The 17,267-nt window shown below is 44.7% G+C and overlaps 1 long non-coding RNA gene across 1 annotated transcript; it reads right to left on the bottom strand.

Annotated features, from left to right (window-relative positions):
• Positions 1 to 1,914: 1,914 nt before the first annotated feature.
• On the bottom strand, positions 1,915 to 10,643 carry LOC143213888 (uncharacterized). Its single transcript, XR_013010056.1, has 3 exons — positions 9,466 to 10,643; positions 9,337 to 9,393; positions 1,915 to 9,272 (listed from the first exon to the last, which is right to left on the bottom strand). It is a non-coding gene; the product is annotated as an uncharacterized LOC143213888 (long non-coding RNA).
• Positions 10,644 to 17,267: the final 6,624 nt, after the last annotated feature.

The raw sequence follows: 17,267 nt of genomic DNA on the forward strand, positions 1-17,267 counted from the left end.
CAGATCTGAAACAATGATATATGTATCATATAGATTAAATAATGTGACAGTCTTTATTATATTAATATATATTTCTCCCCGCGTACATATACCTACAAGAATCAGGAGTAGCCATGAACCAAATAGCTATAAGAAGTTGCTTTTGTTCTGGTATTGGTTTTCTACCAGAGGAATTATTAATTGCATGTAATGCTGGACCAATTATTCTCAGTATCATTTCAAAAGTTTCAGGAATAATTCTAAAATAACGTGATATAACATTTATTTATACTACTTATTTATACTTCGTATGACGCCTGGCGTAGTCTGCAACCAAAGATTCATGAACCCAAATCGAGAGTTAGAATTATGAGGCTAAAGAAACAGTTTACTCACTTGAAGATGAAACAGGAAGAAAGCATGCCTGCCCGATTGTCTAGCCAGAGCCAAGATTGCTGCAACCAACCTTCGAGAGGCTGGAGCGGAAGTAAGCGACGAGGACATTGCATACACGCTGTCATCAGGTCTTCCAGACTCATGCGAAAATTTAAACATGACACTTGCAAACCTCCCCGATGAAAAATTCACATCGAAAGAAATAATAAATACTCTCTTGGCTGAGTACAACAGGAGGATGGCAAGGACTACCGATGAGTCAGGAAATTCAAAAGAAGCTCTCAATGTTACCGAAAGGAATCATGCTGACAAATACAAACCTGTTAACGCTGAAAAACATAAAGAGATAGCGTGTTATAGATGCAAGAAGCCAGGTGTCATCATGGAAGAGACCGCAGAAAGCAAAGTTGACCGTGGCAGACAGAGATACGACACGAGGACTAACAAGGATGCTGAAGCGTTCCTAGTATCGCTGAATACCATAGATGTGGACGAGGCGTGGTAATTAGATAGCGGTTCGACACATCATGTGTGCAAAAGGCGCGAATGGTTCTCAACGTTTCGAGAATTGGACTCGGAGATCGTTAATACAGCAGCCGACCCAAATAAACACGGTGGAGCGATCCTCACAGCAAGAGGAATCGGAAACGTTGTCCTGAAAACATTTTTTTTTTTTTTAAATTGGGGAAATCCATTATGGATAACCATCCCTATCGCCGAAGATAGGGATGGCCAATGTCGGAGCCGCCCCGACTAAAACCCCAATAGCCGTCCCTAGACATTAAATGGCGAGCACCCAGGATCACCGCGGTATACAACTGGGCCCCCGCTGTCTTTATCTAGACCTCCCATAAAACTACCCCCTTTGAAAACTCGGACAAGCAGCCGACGGCCAGGCATGCTTGTCCCCCTTCCCGGTGGGTCGCTCGTTGGGGAGTCCGAGTTCCGGCTCGAACCTCCCCGCGACCCCCGGTGGCCCCCGTCCTCGTAAACGAGGAGGGAGGCCACCGCTCGCGAAGAGACTACTAGAGAGGGTGCATTTCGCACACCCCCGGAACTAGTTAACTGTCGATTTTTATTCGCCGAAGGCATACGACTACATATAAGCAAGCTTGAGAACATGGCAGTCAGATTGAATGCTCTTGATACGAAGGTAACGGATAACATGCTGGTATCGAAAGTCCTAACCTCACCTCCTGACAGTTACAAGTTACAAGCACTTTGTCAGTGCATGGGAATCTACTGACAAGGGGAAGCCACGGTCGATGGGTCACGGATTTTTCTGAAACTTGCAGTACTTGAAGATATCTTCTCCAAATGTAATTTGATAAAGCAGTAGCGCGCGCTTCTCAAGATTTTTCGAGAAAATTGCATTTGAAAATCGGTTTACATGTTCATAAGGAGTTCCCGTTAAGAGGTCAATATGAAGTGAATAGCCGAGGGCGTAGCGAGGATTACTGGTAATCTGTAGGTTGCTGGTTCGTGTCTCGCTGTGGATTTTTTTTTCTAGAACTTCGATACTCCTCCCTCAATTTTAAGCCTAAAATCTATTATTTATAACTTATTTTTATTTTTTAAGATGAAAATGCATGTTTTTTATTTGTTCGATCAAAATCAAAGTTTTTATTTGTGGCCGTTGGGAAATAAATCGAACAAAAAATAATTTCAAAATGTTATAGTTGCTTTATTATTGAAAATTCTCTCTGTATTGATTACATGCTAGTATGACACGAGCCAGGGTGATACTCGTCGTAAAAACATCGAAAACAATAATTCTTGCGGCATCTCGCACACACAATAAACGAAGCATTCGTACAAGAACACACGTTTTTCAGGACATCTATCGGAAAACACGCTTCATTCAAATTTACAAATATGTACCTCTCTGCTATCACAGAATCGCATTTCGACAAGAGCTGTCGTAGCATCGTTTCGAAGTTGTGTAGAAGGTTCGGTAGCGAGGTTGTCGCTACCAGGTCCCGGAAAATTCGGTTCCCCATTTTATTAATGGGTTTTTCAGGTTTTTACAGTTTTTTTACAGTTAAAGTCTTTACCTGGGCTCGGTTCGACCTCGTGCGGTACTGTCCCGCGAGCTAATGTTCTTGACTCCCGACGAGAGCAATTATTGCAGGTATATGTACATACCTGATTGTCCGGCTAACTCATTGCCATAGCCAGGAACTTTTCGTTATATTATAATAGACGTTTTTTCCGGCGGTTTTCCGCAAGCCTTCATCCGTCCCTCTTTTTCGGACATACTGTCTTTTTCAATAACCATATAAATAGTCCTTAAAATGCGTCGGAGGACCTCACATTTTTTAGTACGGTGGACGAACGAGTACGTTACCTCCCGCGACGATCTTTTTTCCGCTCTTTGGTTTTCGAGTTCTGCGTTTTTTTGTGTAATAATGCCGGACGTGGATATGGTGTGCGTGCAAGGTCCTTCGATAGCACAAGTTGTGGTGTGTCCGGATGAAAATGTGGACAATGATATTGACAATGAGAAGTTGCTGTTGCAAGATGCCGTGAGGTATTATTTAGGGCTCCTTGCTCAAGATGGTATAATTGTATCAGAGGCTTCAACAGTCATTAGTGACAAGGCCATTCACATGGGAGAAGAAATTTACTGTCGCACTATTGAAATGTTGAACGAGAAGAAATTCATCGAATCCGAAGAACTTTTCATGAACGATGAACTCGTCGAGGACAGATACGAGGAAGTTGGAGGATTCAGTTCGTCCGAGGATTATCAGCCAGCGAAGAAGACAATGAAAACGGAATATATTCCATTGGAGTACAAAATTAAAGTTGTGAATGTTGCAAAGGCACATCCAGGTTGGACACTGAAGAATCTGCACAAGAAAGGGTGCACCCGCTTAAAACGCATGGAACATTTAAAAAAGTGGGAAGAGCATATTAAAAGTGGCGGCACCGCATTCGATAAATATGCTACCATCGATTCGTGGACAAATGACCGTTTCCAGGAAGCTCGGAACAATTGTCAGCAAGTGACAACAAGAAATTTACAAGAGTGGGCTCTAGCTGCTGCAAGCCAATTCTCCGATTTAAAATTTAAAGCGGCTGCTTCGTGGACAACGCAATTTAAACAAAAACATTGAATCCGGCAACGAAAAGTCACGAAATATGTTTCGGAAAGCGAAAGCGCAACGATGGAGGACACTTTGGCCGCTGCAGAAACTTTTTGCACGCAAGCTCGTGCGCTGATAAAAGATTTCCATATGGATTTTGTCATCAACACGGACCAAACAGGATGCCAATACCAATCGACCTACGGCAGGACGCTCGCTCAACGAGGATCAAAAGTGGTCTCTGTCCAAATGCAGAGCGTGAACAAGATGACACATTCGTATACTGCCCAGTACGCTGTGACTTTATCGGGTAAATTGTTACCTACCGTTTTCGTGTGCCTGCAAGAAAAGTCTGGAAAATTTGGACCGAGGGTGCGAAAGTTGGTGGACGAGTATTCGGCCAAATACCAGAACGTAGTTGTGACAAGTTCCAAATCGGGGAAACTGACAACTGCTTTGTTCAAAGAATATTTGACGAATTGTTTAAAGCCATACGTACAAGAAAAGAAGTTCGCATTACTAATCGATTCTTGGACAGGACAGACTGATCCGGTAATGTACGACGAGCTATTCCAGGATGACGAGGGTATGCCAACGTGCAGTGTCAAGGTAATACCGCCAAAATACACACCTCTGGTCCAGCCGTGCGATGTTTATTTCTTCAGACAAGTAAAAAATTTAATAAAACGTCTGCAAAATTGCTCGTACTTAATTCAACATAAACGCGAAATAAATTCTAGAGAAGATTGTATAAAAATACAATCCATCGTGCACCATCAGTTGTCTTCTCCGATATTTGCGAATATGATACACTATGCGTGGTTTGCGTCCAAACTCTGTGATAGCAGAGAGGTATTTGTATGAATGAAGCGTGTTTTCCGATAGATGTCCTGAAAAACGTGTGTTCTTGTACGAATGCTTCGTTTATTGTGTGTGCGAGATGCCGCAAGAATTATTGTTTTCGATGTTTTTACGACGAGTATCACCCTGGCTCGTGTCATACTAGCATGTAATCAATACAGAGAGAATTTTCAATAATAAAGCAACTATAACATTTTGAAATTATTTTTTGTTCGATTTATTTCCCAACGGCCACAAATAAAAACTTTGATTTTGATCGAACAAATAAAAAACATGCATTTTCATCTTAAAAAATAAAAATAAGTTATAAATAATAGATTTTAGGCTTAAAATTGAGGGAGGAGTATCGAAGTTCTAGAAAAAAAAAATCCACAGCGAGACACGAACCAGCAACCTACAGATTACCAGTAATCCTCGCTACGCCCTCGGCTATTCACTTCATATTGACCTCTTAACGGGAACTCCTTATGAACGTGTAAACCGATTTTCAAATGCAATTTTCTCGAAAAATCTTGAGAAGCGCGCGCTACTGCTTTATCAAATTACATTTGGAGAAGATATCTTCAAGTACTGCAAGTTTCAGAAAAATCCGTGACCCATCGACCGTGGCTTCCCCTTGTGAGACCGAACAGAGAACCTGAGAGAATCTAGTTAGCAAGGCTAACAATGGAAGAGACAAGACTTAAAACTTCGGAAAAGAAGGAGGGACCTGTTGCATTAAGAACGTCAGAAATAATGTGCTACAAGTGTAACGGTATGGTAGCCGTGGCTAAAGAAAGAGAATTTAAGTTTTTAGATGCCAGATTTTTCGGCAAGATGTCTTTTGAGATGCGCCTCTACCAAACGGCAACAGAAAAGAACATTGCGGACTCTATATTTCGTTAAATCAAACATCAATCAATGACAATGAATGAAGAGCAACTTGTACGAACCATACTAAGGATGAATGCTCCTATAGCATCAACAAAAGGGGAGTCTTATGTGTTTATAACCCTTGACTTTTCCTCCTGGTGCACCAACTTTAGGCATGAGGCTGCAACTCCCTTGTTTACAGAGTTGGACCGGTTGTTTGTGTTGCACAATATCTATTATTTTACACACCTCTTCTCTATGATGTCTACTCTTTTGTTCCAGGACAGATTCGGTCCTCCCAAACAACAACCCAATGGAGATCCGAGTCCCGGAAATCGATGTTATCCTTATCCAGAGGCATGGTTAGAAGGACTTGGGGGGTCCTAGGACCTTAGGCGCCTACAATGGTGATTCAGATCCACTGTCGGTCCGTTCTCTCGATTTGAGGGATGTCCAAGGTCTAAACCCTCTCCGCTCCACCTCCTCGTGGTGGACCCTGGGGCACACTGCGGTGTGTGCTAACGGAGCGAGGGGTATCCGGGGGAAGTAGTCCCAATGAAATGCGAGGCGGTACTGGTAGGGTTACCCATGCCAGGTTGGCTCGCATCGAGGGGTGAAACCTCCGGCCACGTGTCCTGGGCAGCAAGATGTCTGTCCAGGGCCGCAGACCGCGACCGTGGTCATGTTTTACGGCACGGGGGGGCTTGCCTATATCGGCCGGCACTGCGAGGAGGATAAACCTCTCAAAGTCCCTAACTCTAAGTTTCGGCATGCGGCGAAGGAGCACTACTCCCGTGAACGCGGAGCGCCGGGAGTGGGTCCGGTGGGGGCATCGGACCATTAGCATGCCACCTCCCCGGGTATGCCCGAACCGGGGAATATAAGGGCCTGTTGGGGGTGAGCGGCACCCCCAATGGTTAGTTTGGTTTCCGCACCCGTGAATTAGTTTGGCTGATGAGTGAAGCATACGTCGACAGGCGGGTGCCGTAACCAAGGCCGTTATGAACATGATATGGACTTTTCAAAAATATTTGGTGACAAGGGGGGTATAGGCGCGAAGGGGCCGAAGGGGCCGGGGGGAGTGGCAGGCGTTTCCGCGGGGAGGGTAACTCCGCCGGCGAGGAAGCTTCGAAGGCTGGCGGCTCGGTCGACCGAGACGACAGCCGCGGGGCGGGAAAGGAGGCGGGGGCGACCTCGCCGCTGTTGGGATTGGGGGCGACTCGGCGGACGGAGGCGGGGACGCCCCGGTCCCGCGGTTCGCAGGGCTCGGGCCCCTGCGTCGTTATGGGGCTACCGCTGTCGCCGGGGACACCTTGGGAGGAGTTCAGTGCTCATCCCAAGGATAAGGTTGTGGCTGGGGGGGGGCGATTGGGAAACGGAGGGCTCCGTCGTCTCCGTCCGTTCGTCCCTCTCATCCATTTCGGGCGCGGGTAGGAAGAGGGGCGGGGCTCCCCTTGAGTCCGCAGCGGAAAAGGTGGCGGTGAGAGAGGGCCCCCCTACGGGGGACTATCTCTCTTCGGAGGATGTTAGGTTCTCGAAGGGTTCGATGAGGAACCTGCCGCCTCTGAAAGAGTTGCTCGTGGAGAGCAGCACGTCGGCGACCCACGAGCTGGTCGACATCGTGCGGGAGGCGACCGAGGCGGTTGACCGGGTGTCAACCGTCTCAAAGGGATTGAAGGGGAGCCTCGCCAATGAGCTCCGGGTGGCGACCCGACGGATCCGCGCCGCCGGATACGAGCTCGGGACTCGCGCGAGCTCTACCGGGTGCGAGTCCGGAGACCTCGCCGGGGTGAGGGAATACGCGCGCGAATTAGAGGGACGCCTCAAAAGCGTGCAGGCAGAGAGGGACGACCTCTTGGACAAGTACTGTTGTGAGCTGACGAGAAGATCCCCGGGGGGGCACAGAGGCAAGAGGGGTCTCCAGCTAGCGCCGCCTACCCCCACCTCTGACGGTCCGTACTCGCCGCCTACCCCCACCTCTGACGGTCCCGTACTCGCCGCGTGACCACGCCCTTTCAGCTGCTACGTCACACGACGCATAGTAATAGGATTCCCGTATTTACAGAGGGCTACGATGTTTCACGACTTACAGCCAATATTCAATGCCGTGAATACGAGGATCCTATTGCAGTCATGAAAAGTGACAATTTACACAAGGAGAATGCAAAGCCTTCGCGTCACAGATTTAGTTGAGACTTTACAGAGTTACAGATCTTGTTCCCCTGATTACGAATATACCCCATTATAGAGGCAACTATTCAGTAATTTTCAAGATATTTGCAAATTAAAGTTTTGTGGACGCAACATGTCAGTTTACATAGTTCACTCTTTTACTAATTGTAAGTAATGGTGTGGCGTAGCGGCAGCGAGCTGAACTGCTATGCCGTGGACTCGGGTTCGAGTCCCGTCGTTGTAACTTTTTTAATACTTTTTTTTTAGCTTTTTACATTAGAGACAGAGAGCGAGAGAGAGAGAGAGAGAGCTTATAATATATATACGATTATTAATATGTGCTGTAGAATGTTAATGTCAATACTGATTTGAACATTTTATAATAAGAATAGGAAAATAAGAAAGTTTTACGTCATGACAATTTTTCAGCAGTATTCTGAATTTTGTGCCTACGCCGTTGAGTATCCTCACTGAGTACCCTAGGGTACGTCTGATTCCCTCTCTTCGTCACGCGACTCAAGTAGTGGGGGTGACTGCGTCGGCCAATAGAACGCTCTAGTCGAAACTGCGTGTGAGCCTAGGCGCCCCCCCTCCAAACCAACCAATCGGGTGCGCATTCTTGCCTACGTCACCGCATTCCTGCCAGGGATCTTCTCGTCAGCTCACAACAGTACGAGGGGCCGCCGACCCTCAAGCTTGCCAAGGTGAGTCTCGAGGGTAGGGGGTAGGGGGGTAGGGGGGAAACCCGCGTCTACGGGTGGGACTCCGCCCCCATCGACATCGGGGAGAGAGGGGTTACGGCCGCGTCCGCCGCCCATACCGGGGACCGAGGAAGACGCGGGGGGATCCCGCCGCGACGCGACTATTTCCCTCGACGATGTTAATCGCATCGTCGAGGTAACTTGTGAATTGATTTGATCACCAGGATTAACTTGTAGAAACACAAGTGAAAAACAAACTCCCGCGGGATGCTGCAAAGGGGACCGTGGGCCCCCCTCCCGCCGGGAACACGGCCCCCAGTAAGAAGGGGACCGCGAAGGGGAGGAAGGAGGGTAAAACCTCCAAACGCGAGCGTCAAGACCGCTCTGCCGTCTCGACGTGTTCCGGGGTGACGTCAGGGGGGAGACGGTCCCCCCACCACCCACGCGGCGGGAGGGGAGGTAAGCTGGGCGGAGGTGGTCTCCCGGAGGAAGGCCAAGCGGGAGGAGGAAGCCCGATTGCAAATATTTCGAGGACGAAGGGTCTATGTACGCGAGGGGGGTTTACCACTTGGACGCCGACCAATTGGACGCGTTCCTTTTGGACGCCGTGCCGATTGGACGCGTTCCTTTAGGACGCCGTGCCGGTTGGACGCGTTGCTTTTGGACGCCGCGCCGTGCCGATTGGACGGTCTGTAAGTATATTATGTATACCGTTTGACAGGTGTAGGTTAGAATAGAGGATTATTTAGATGATAGTTATTAGGATATCTGAGGAATATTCATCATTTTAGAGCATGAAACAGGAGAAAAGATACAATAATATTGCTTAGTGACGTAGATTTATTAGTTTATGACATACAGAGTGTCGATTAAAATACCACGACAAATAACAGAAATATGTTCTCGAAACAGAAATGTAATTACTTTCTTGCAAGATATATCTGGAATTATGATTAAGTATATTTGAAATAAACAGTTTTATACATGTAGATGAATTCCATATATTTTAATTTCCTACTTCAATTTTCTAAATATAGAATGCTAGTTACAATTCACATTGTTATCTTCTACTTTCGGAGAAAGACTTTTACAAAGTAACGATTTATAAGAGAAATAACTTGTAACAACGTAGTATCATCCATATCACTGACTGTTGCACTTTTTACTTTTACATATCGAGTACAAAGATCTCCGTTAGTCGTGTACTCGAGCAATCTGTCTTCTGAAAAAGATTTACATTAGATAGCTAATAGAATTCATCTCAGTTTGGGGATAGAGATATTTACCTGTACTAAATGTTCCACTAAAGCAAGTTCCATTATACGCATCACTTTCATCGCTGTCTGAAAACGAATTTAAAATATTTTACTTGAAGCATACGTCGAACGTAGCGTAGGTAATGTATGAAAACGTACCACTTGACTTATAAACATAGTGATGTTGTTCATAATCTTTATTAAACATCTTCAAAAATTGACCAATTGGCGGTATCCCGGAAACTAAATTATCTTGGAATAACTTAATATTGGCGATCCTTTCTCTATTGGCACGAGTACGAATCCGTGTGACTTTTAAGTTTTTTAATAAACGTTCGTAATCAGTCGTTTCATCTTTATCCCAGACAACCAACTGCTCCGTTCTGGAGCTGTACTGCGCCGCAGCTATGTCGCGTTTTGGAACCCTGCTGCCGCGCCACTGCACGGAGAACGGGGCTCGATTTTGCCTCGCCGTAAGAGGGCAACACGGTCGCGCCAGGTCGCATTAATGTAGGACGTGCTATGTGGTAGATGTCGCTAAAGTAAATGTCTTGTAGGGACTACACGACGTGGAGGCCAAACTTCAGACATGCGTCACAAGAGGGACAGGCACTCGACTAGGCCTTTCCCGCAAGTACTCGTTCCTCAACGATTAGCATATATACCGTCCTCAATCGCCTTCCGACATCCCCACGTCTAAGGCAAGGTCCGCCAGTCAGCCTTACTGATGAGTCCTCTGGCGGGCCTGGGACGAAACGCCTCCTTCCTTTTTCCTCCTCACCTTCACTGTAGTCGAGCTGTACCTCATCACCGCATACACTATGCCAGCTCCTACAATTGGTGACCCTCGACATTAGAACACGCAACCTTCTCTGATTGGAGTCAGACAACACGGAGTACAACAACATGGAGTCTAGGAGGAACAAACAACAACATGGAGCCCAGAGGAACAACACAACCACCCACGTCAATCAAATCGGCATTGCTCGGTAGGCTTGAGCGACTCACTGTCTCGCCGTCACGATGCATACATCATAGGCTCGAGCGACTCACCGTCTCGCCATCTCGGTACATGCACAACCCGAGCAACACGCCTTCTCATACAAAACAGTCTATCATTCGGTACCCTCATTAGGGGGGGGAGTATGTAGGGACTACACGACGTGGAGGCCAAACTTCAGACATGTGCCACAAGAGGGACAGGCACTCGACTAGGCGTTTGCCGCAAGTACTCTTTCCTCAACGATTAGCATATACAGGGTGTCCCAAACTAAGTGTAAGTCCCGGAAATGGGAGGTTCCTGAGACCATTCTAAGAGACATTTTCCTTTGCACCAATGTCAACTGCGGCTTTGTTTAGGAGTTATTAACGAAAAACACGGACCAATCAGAGCGCGCCCTGGCCCGCCGCGCCGCGCGGGCAAGCGAGTGTCGGTGGTACGCCGTGACATCGCAACGAACAAGAGTTTCTCGATTATGTGAATGCTCTCCGATTTCAATGAGCTTTGGATATGTGGTCAAGATCATTATTCTGAACAACATTTCTCTTTAGACTTTTTGGCGATCGGCTTTAGTTTACGAGATTATCGCGAGAAACTTTACTTCTAAATCATGGGATCGATGTACTACTAGCTTCTATCCGATTTCAATGAGCTTTGGATACGTTGTCAAGACCATGATTCTGAACAACATTTCTCTTTAGACTTTTTGGCGATCGGCTTTAGTTTACGAGATAATCGTAAAAAAAGAGAAAAAGCAGAAACTGATTGAATTAAAAGCTCACGTATTCAGCCGTAAATCCATTTGCTGCGTCGAAATGTGTGTCACTGGGTCACTCGGTGACGAACTGCACAGATGTCTTCAGGTATACGGCAGTACCGAAAGTCAAGGGACGTACGGCCAGGTCGACGAACTGCACAGCCGGTGGTAGAAGGCCTAAGGGATGCGTGGTCAAGTCGACGATCCAGAATTTCACTTTCACTTTCGAATCGATAAATAATTCGTATGTTTATTTCACACAGATGCCTTGAAATTTTTCCACATTCACAATCACTGTTCACATTTGTCAACACATAGTTATGCACTAATAATAATTGCCATATCCCTTGTACTGCTGCACAAATCACAACAATCAGGTAATGCAATCACTAGACCGCGGATTTCATGCATTAGCAGCAAACATGAGTAGGTGCATTTTAAGACAGTAGAGAGATTAAAATAATTTCAAAACACCATAGTATTATTTTCAACTTCTTAAAATGATCACAGTAAGAATCAAATATCTGTCTGGCTCCTGTCCCTTGTAATAGCGGCAGCCAACATTAATGTTGCCTAAAGATCCGTAGTCTAGTGATTAGTTTAAATATTACTATCAAAAACACAGCTAATAGCAACCGTTAGCTTTGAATTGACAAGTCTTTGGAGATGTTCTCTCTATCGCGGCTCGAACGACACTGATTTTCCGCAAGATTTTTCTAAAGAATTTAGGAAGGGCATTTAGAGTGTCGAAATTCGAAATGCACGCTGTAGCACGTTTACGAAAACGACGGGACGGTTAGACGAAAAACAGAACGCGAGAAGGACCGCTGTAAGATTTACGGCAAACACATGTTTAGTTTTTCCTGCAGATCGGTACGCAGAGTCGATGGGTAACCGCGCGTTCGAAAACGTCATCCGTCCTTTTACCCAGCAAGGGGTAAAAATGTCAGGTCAGCGTACCATCCCTATTGTCCTATACCTTCCTTAAGAAACTTTCTAAAAGAAGGACAGACGACGTTTTCGAACGGTTACCCATCGACTCTGCGTACCAATCTACAGGAGAAACTAAACATGTGATTGCCAGCGGTCCTTCTCGTATCCTGTTTTTCGTCCAACCGTCCCGTCGTTCTCGTGCTACAGCGTGCATTTCGAATTTCGACACTCTAAATGCCCTCCCTAAATTCTTTAGAAAAATCTTGCGGAAAATCAGTGTCGTTCGAGCCGCGGTAGAGAGAACATCTCCAAAGACTTGTCAATTCAAAGCTAACGGTTGCTATTAGCTGTGTTTTTGATAGTAATATTTAAACTAATCACTAGACTGCGGATCTTTATGCAAAATTAATGTTGGCTGCCGCTATTACAAGGGACAGGAGCCAGACAGATATTTGATTCTCACTGTGATCAGTTTAAGAAGTTGAAAATAATACTATGGTGTTTTGAAATTATTTTAATCTCTCTACTGTATTAAAATGCACCTACTCATGTTTGCTACAAATGCATGAAATCCGCGGTCTAGTGATTGCATTACCTGATTGTTGTGATTTGTGCAGCAGTACAAGGGATATGGCAATTATTATTAGTGCATAACTATGTGTTGACAAATGTGAACAGTGACTGTGAGTGTGGAGAAATTTCAAGACACACATTTCGAAGCAGCAAATGGATTTACGGCTGAATACGTGAGTTTTTAATACAATCAGTTTCTGCTTCTTCTCTTTTTTTACGATAACCTCGTAAACTAAAGCCAATGTTGTTCAGAATAATGGTCTTGACCACATATCTAAAGCTCATTGAAATCGGATAGAAGCTAGTAGTACATCGATCCCATGGATTTACAAGTAAAGTTTCTCGCGATAATCTCGTAAACTAAAGCCGATCGCCAAAAAGTCTAAAGAGAAATGTTGTTCAGAATAATGATCTTGACCACATATCCAAAGTTCATTGAAATCGGAGAGCATTCACATAATCGAGAAACTCTTGTTCGTTGCGATGTCACGGCGTACCACCGACACTCGCTTGCCCGCGCGGCGCGGCGCGGCGGGCCAGGGCGCGCTCTGATTGGTCCGTGTTTTTCGTTAATAACTCCTAAACAAAGCCGCAGTTGACATTGGTGCAAAGGAAAATGTCTCTTAGAATGGTCTCAGGAACCTCCCATTTCCGGGACTTACACTTAGTTTGGGACACCCTGTATACCGTCCTCAACCGCCTTCCGACATCCCCACGTCTAAGGCAAGGTCCGCCAGTCAGCCTTACTGATGAGTCCTCTGGCGGGCCAGGGACGAAACGCTCCTTCCTTTTTCCTCCTCACCTTCACTGTAGTCGAGCTGTACCTCATCACCGCATACACTATGCCAGCTCCTACAGTCTATTATACAAATGTGTAGCAGCAGCAGTCTTTCTTTTTACTGACAAAATTAATATTTTCATTTAAATTACATACTACATACTATCAGGTCGTTCGGAAAGTAATTTCGTTTATCGTGTAGGGATGGCAATGCTTCCGTTTGTCATTACTAGACTGCGAATCTTTCTGGAAAGTAGAAATTGACTATATCGATTGCAAGAAATAGAAATCAAATTGAATGTTATTTCTTCAGCAAAGGAGAAAACGAAATGACTTTCCGAACGAGCTAATACATTAACATATTACAATAGGAGAGCTGCATAAAGTCTAAATAAAATCAATCTTATCATTTTCATACAAAGAAACATTTACCAGTTACTTTTAAGGTTCGGTAGGCGTAGAGGGTTGAAACGTCTTCGTGCAAAAAAAATGTGTCGTAGAAGGGAAAAGAAACTTAATTTATAATTTTCGGCTCGAGCGCGTTTCCAGCTACCCGAGTGCATCGGGCTGCCAAGGGGTTTCGAGCTGCCCGGGAGTGTCTCGATCTCGTCGGGCGGGTTCGGAAAGAATCGGACAAGTTCGGGCGAGCGAGTTTTCGCGCTACTCGAGATTCAATTCTGCGTTCGCACGAACTTGTCCGCTTCTGTCTGACGTCTGAACGCGCTCGACGAAGTCGAGCCACTCTCGGGCCACCGGGCCACCCGATGGTGTGTCACGGATGGACTGCGGATCTTTCTGCAAAATAAAAAATGTCAGCGTCGATTACAGGAAATAGAAACTAAATTGAATGTCATCTCTTCCCTTAATGATTTTAATAGAGGGGAAATCATATATTGACATCTTCAATTTAAAAAATTTTCCAACAACTATCAATTTCATCTACTCAAGTTTGCTATAAATGCATAAAGATCCGCAGTCTATTCGTGACATATCAAGCGCCCCGAGAGTGGCTCGACTTCGTCGAGTGATTTGAAAATTACAGTCAAAACGTGTTGGTCGAGGAAGTGTCGACTTCCAGCTCAATAGTAATGACCTGTCATAAATCTCTCTATAGAGAACAGCCCCGGGAACGGCACGGAAAGAAATCGAGCCTACCGGGTTGGGTCTGCCTGGGTCTGCCTAGCCCGACCCCAGCCGCGCGCCCGTAGTCTCAATGTGTTGACTTCGATGGCGCACGCTGCGTAGTTGTGTAACCGCTGTAATAAGTATTTCAATACAGCCGAAAATGCGTGTGAAACGAGTCCTGCCTCCTCCACTCTGATCCAATCGTCCGCGCATTCGCACCTAGACACTTCACCGTAATCCTGCCTGGGAACCTTCTTCTCAGGCTTACACCAAGTACAATGTCACCAGTTCGAATCCATGCGTGTTGGCGTCTTGCCGCCATCCCCTACAATTGCGTAGTATGTAGTGGGCGGTAACGGTATCGTATCCTAACCCACTGCTGTTCCGCTATCGCTCGTACTTTCGAGGCAGTGTATTGGATCACTTGTTGGACATAGACAAATCTAAAATGTTTTTTCACTACGTGAATGAAATATGTAATTTCAGGACAGACGCTGTCGATCCTTACGTCAGATAATGTCTGTTCCAGGGTTGTTACCTTTCACTTAAAAAGGCATCGTTGGTCAAGACTGGTTGCTAATATAATTCTCGAGGTGTAAATGGGGTTATTTAGTCGTATACAGCGTCCGTTGCCAGCTCCTTTTTTTTTTCAATTATTTATTTAAGGTCGCATCAACATCTAGGTCATTAGCGACCACAAGAATTATAACATAAAATACAAATTTAGAAACATAAACTTAGAATTAAATACAAGTACACACATTGTGGAAAAAAATAGTAACAATTATACATATATAATGTTCACATAGTATGATACAATTTGATGTATTTTAGGAATGTTAATACTTGGTTTATATTTTTATGAACATTAAAGCATTCACTTAAATTGTTAGGGATAGCAAAACGACGTCTTTGGAAGGTGAAAAGGGAACAGTGCAATATAAGATGTTCAATCGAAAGTATAGTATTACATCGAGTACACATGGGAGGGGGATCTTTCAAAATTCTATATAAGTGAGTTAGGTTAGTATGACCTATACGAAGTCGTGTGAGAACTACCTGATCTCTTTTGTTAATAACCTGGGGACATTCATTATTTAGGAGGTCTTGCCTTACCAAGAATAGATTAGAGGGAGGGAACCTAGTCCATCTCGCATTCCATTCAACTCTAATTTCTCTTTTAATTTGTTTTACAATATCTCTGTGCGAAGAAAAGCATTCTGTTGACGTTTCTTTAGAAGCCTCTTTAGCAGCGGCATCTGCTATTTCATTTCCCGATATCCCTACGTGAGAGGGGATCCAGGAAAAGATGATTACTTTGTTATTGATTTGAGCTTTAATTAAGGCATTGAAGATGTGAATGATAATGGGGTCTTGTTTTTCTGGATAGGATAGACTCTCAAGTACACTGGCGGAATCGGTAAATATTATAAAGTTGGAGTCTTGCGAAGAGATAATAGATTGAACAGCTCGTAATATGGCATAGGCTTCACAGAAAAAAACAGAACAGGAGTCATGAAGTTTAAATAATTTACGAAAATTAGGGAATATAACAGAACATCCACATCCGTCGTTAGATTTGGATCCATCAGTAAAAACATGAATATGATCAGGATATTTTTGGGTAACCTCGTAGAAGATATTTTGGAAAATAATGGGATTAGTGATATCCTTCTGAAATTCACATAAGGATGAATCGATGTTTGGAGGGGTGAGAGACCAAGGAGGTTCAACTAAGGAAACAATAGGGAATAAAGGAGGGAAAGATTTAATAGTGTCCCTAATATAAGTTTTGATACGTTGAGAAAAAGGTTTCGGAAAGCTAGAGGGAGAGGAGGAGAAATGGTGATCCAAGTGGTTGGAGAAAACATTAGAATGTGTAGGATTATTGGGTGAAGAAATCAATTTAGCAGCGTAAGTTAGACAGAGCTGTTTTCTCCTAAACTCCAAAGGTACAACACTACTCTCCGCTAGAATACTAGAAATGGGACTAGTTTTGAAGGCTCCTAACCCGAGTCTCAAGCACGTATTTTGGACAGAGTTAAGGGGCTAGTCTACCCTCGATTTGTAACTAGAAAATTACTAGAATCTTACTAGATTTTTGGTGGAAACATGAGTTTGCTGGTTTTCAGTTAGTGTCCTCATTTGAGCAAATTTTGGGCTGGGTGAGGGCTCATTCGAAAGAGGAAGGTTCACCGCAGGGGGCTCTGGTCATGAGGTTAACGAGAATATGTTTATATCTAATAATATTAGTGTCCAAAGTAGAGTAAAAATCTAGGAAAAAAACTAGCAGATTTCAATGCATTTTTCTGTCTCCAAAAGACTTTTTGACTAATGGGATGACCAGAGCCCCATGCGGTGAACCTTCCTCTTTCGAATGAGCCCTCACACAGCCCAAAATTTGCTCAAATAAGGACACTAACTGAAAACCAGCAAACCCATGTTTTCGACCCAAAATCTAGTAAGATCCTAGTAAATAGCAAATATCTAGCAAATAACTAGAATCTTACTAGAAAAATGGCTCGAAACATGGGTTTGCTGGTTTTCAGTTAGTGTCCTTATTTGAGCAAATTTTGGGCTGGGTGAGGGCTCATTCGAAAGAGGAAGGTTCACCGCATGGGGCTCTGGTCATCCCATCAGTCAAAAAGTCTTTTGGAGACAGAAAAATGCATTGAAATCTGCTGTTTTTTTTTCCTAGATTTTTACTCTACTTTGGACACTAATATTATTAGATATAAACATATTCTCGTTAACCTCATGACCAGAGCCCCCTGCGGTGAACCTTCCACTTTCGA

Source organism: Lasioglossum baleicum, chromosome 12, assembly GCF_051020765.1.
Source record: "Lasioglossum baleicum chromosome 12, iyLasBale1, whole genome shotgun sequence".
NCBI lineage: Eukaryota > Metazoa > Arthropoda > Insecta > Hymenoptera > Halictidae > Lasioglossum > Lasioglossum baleicum.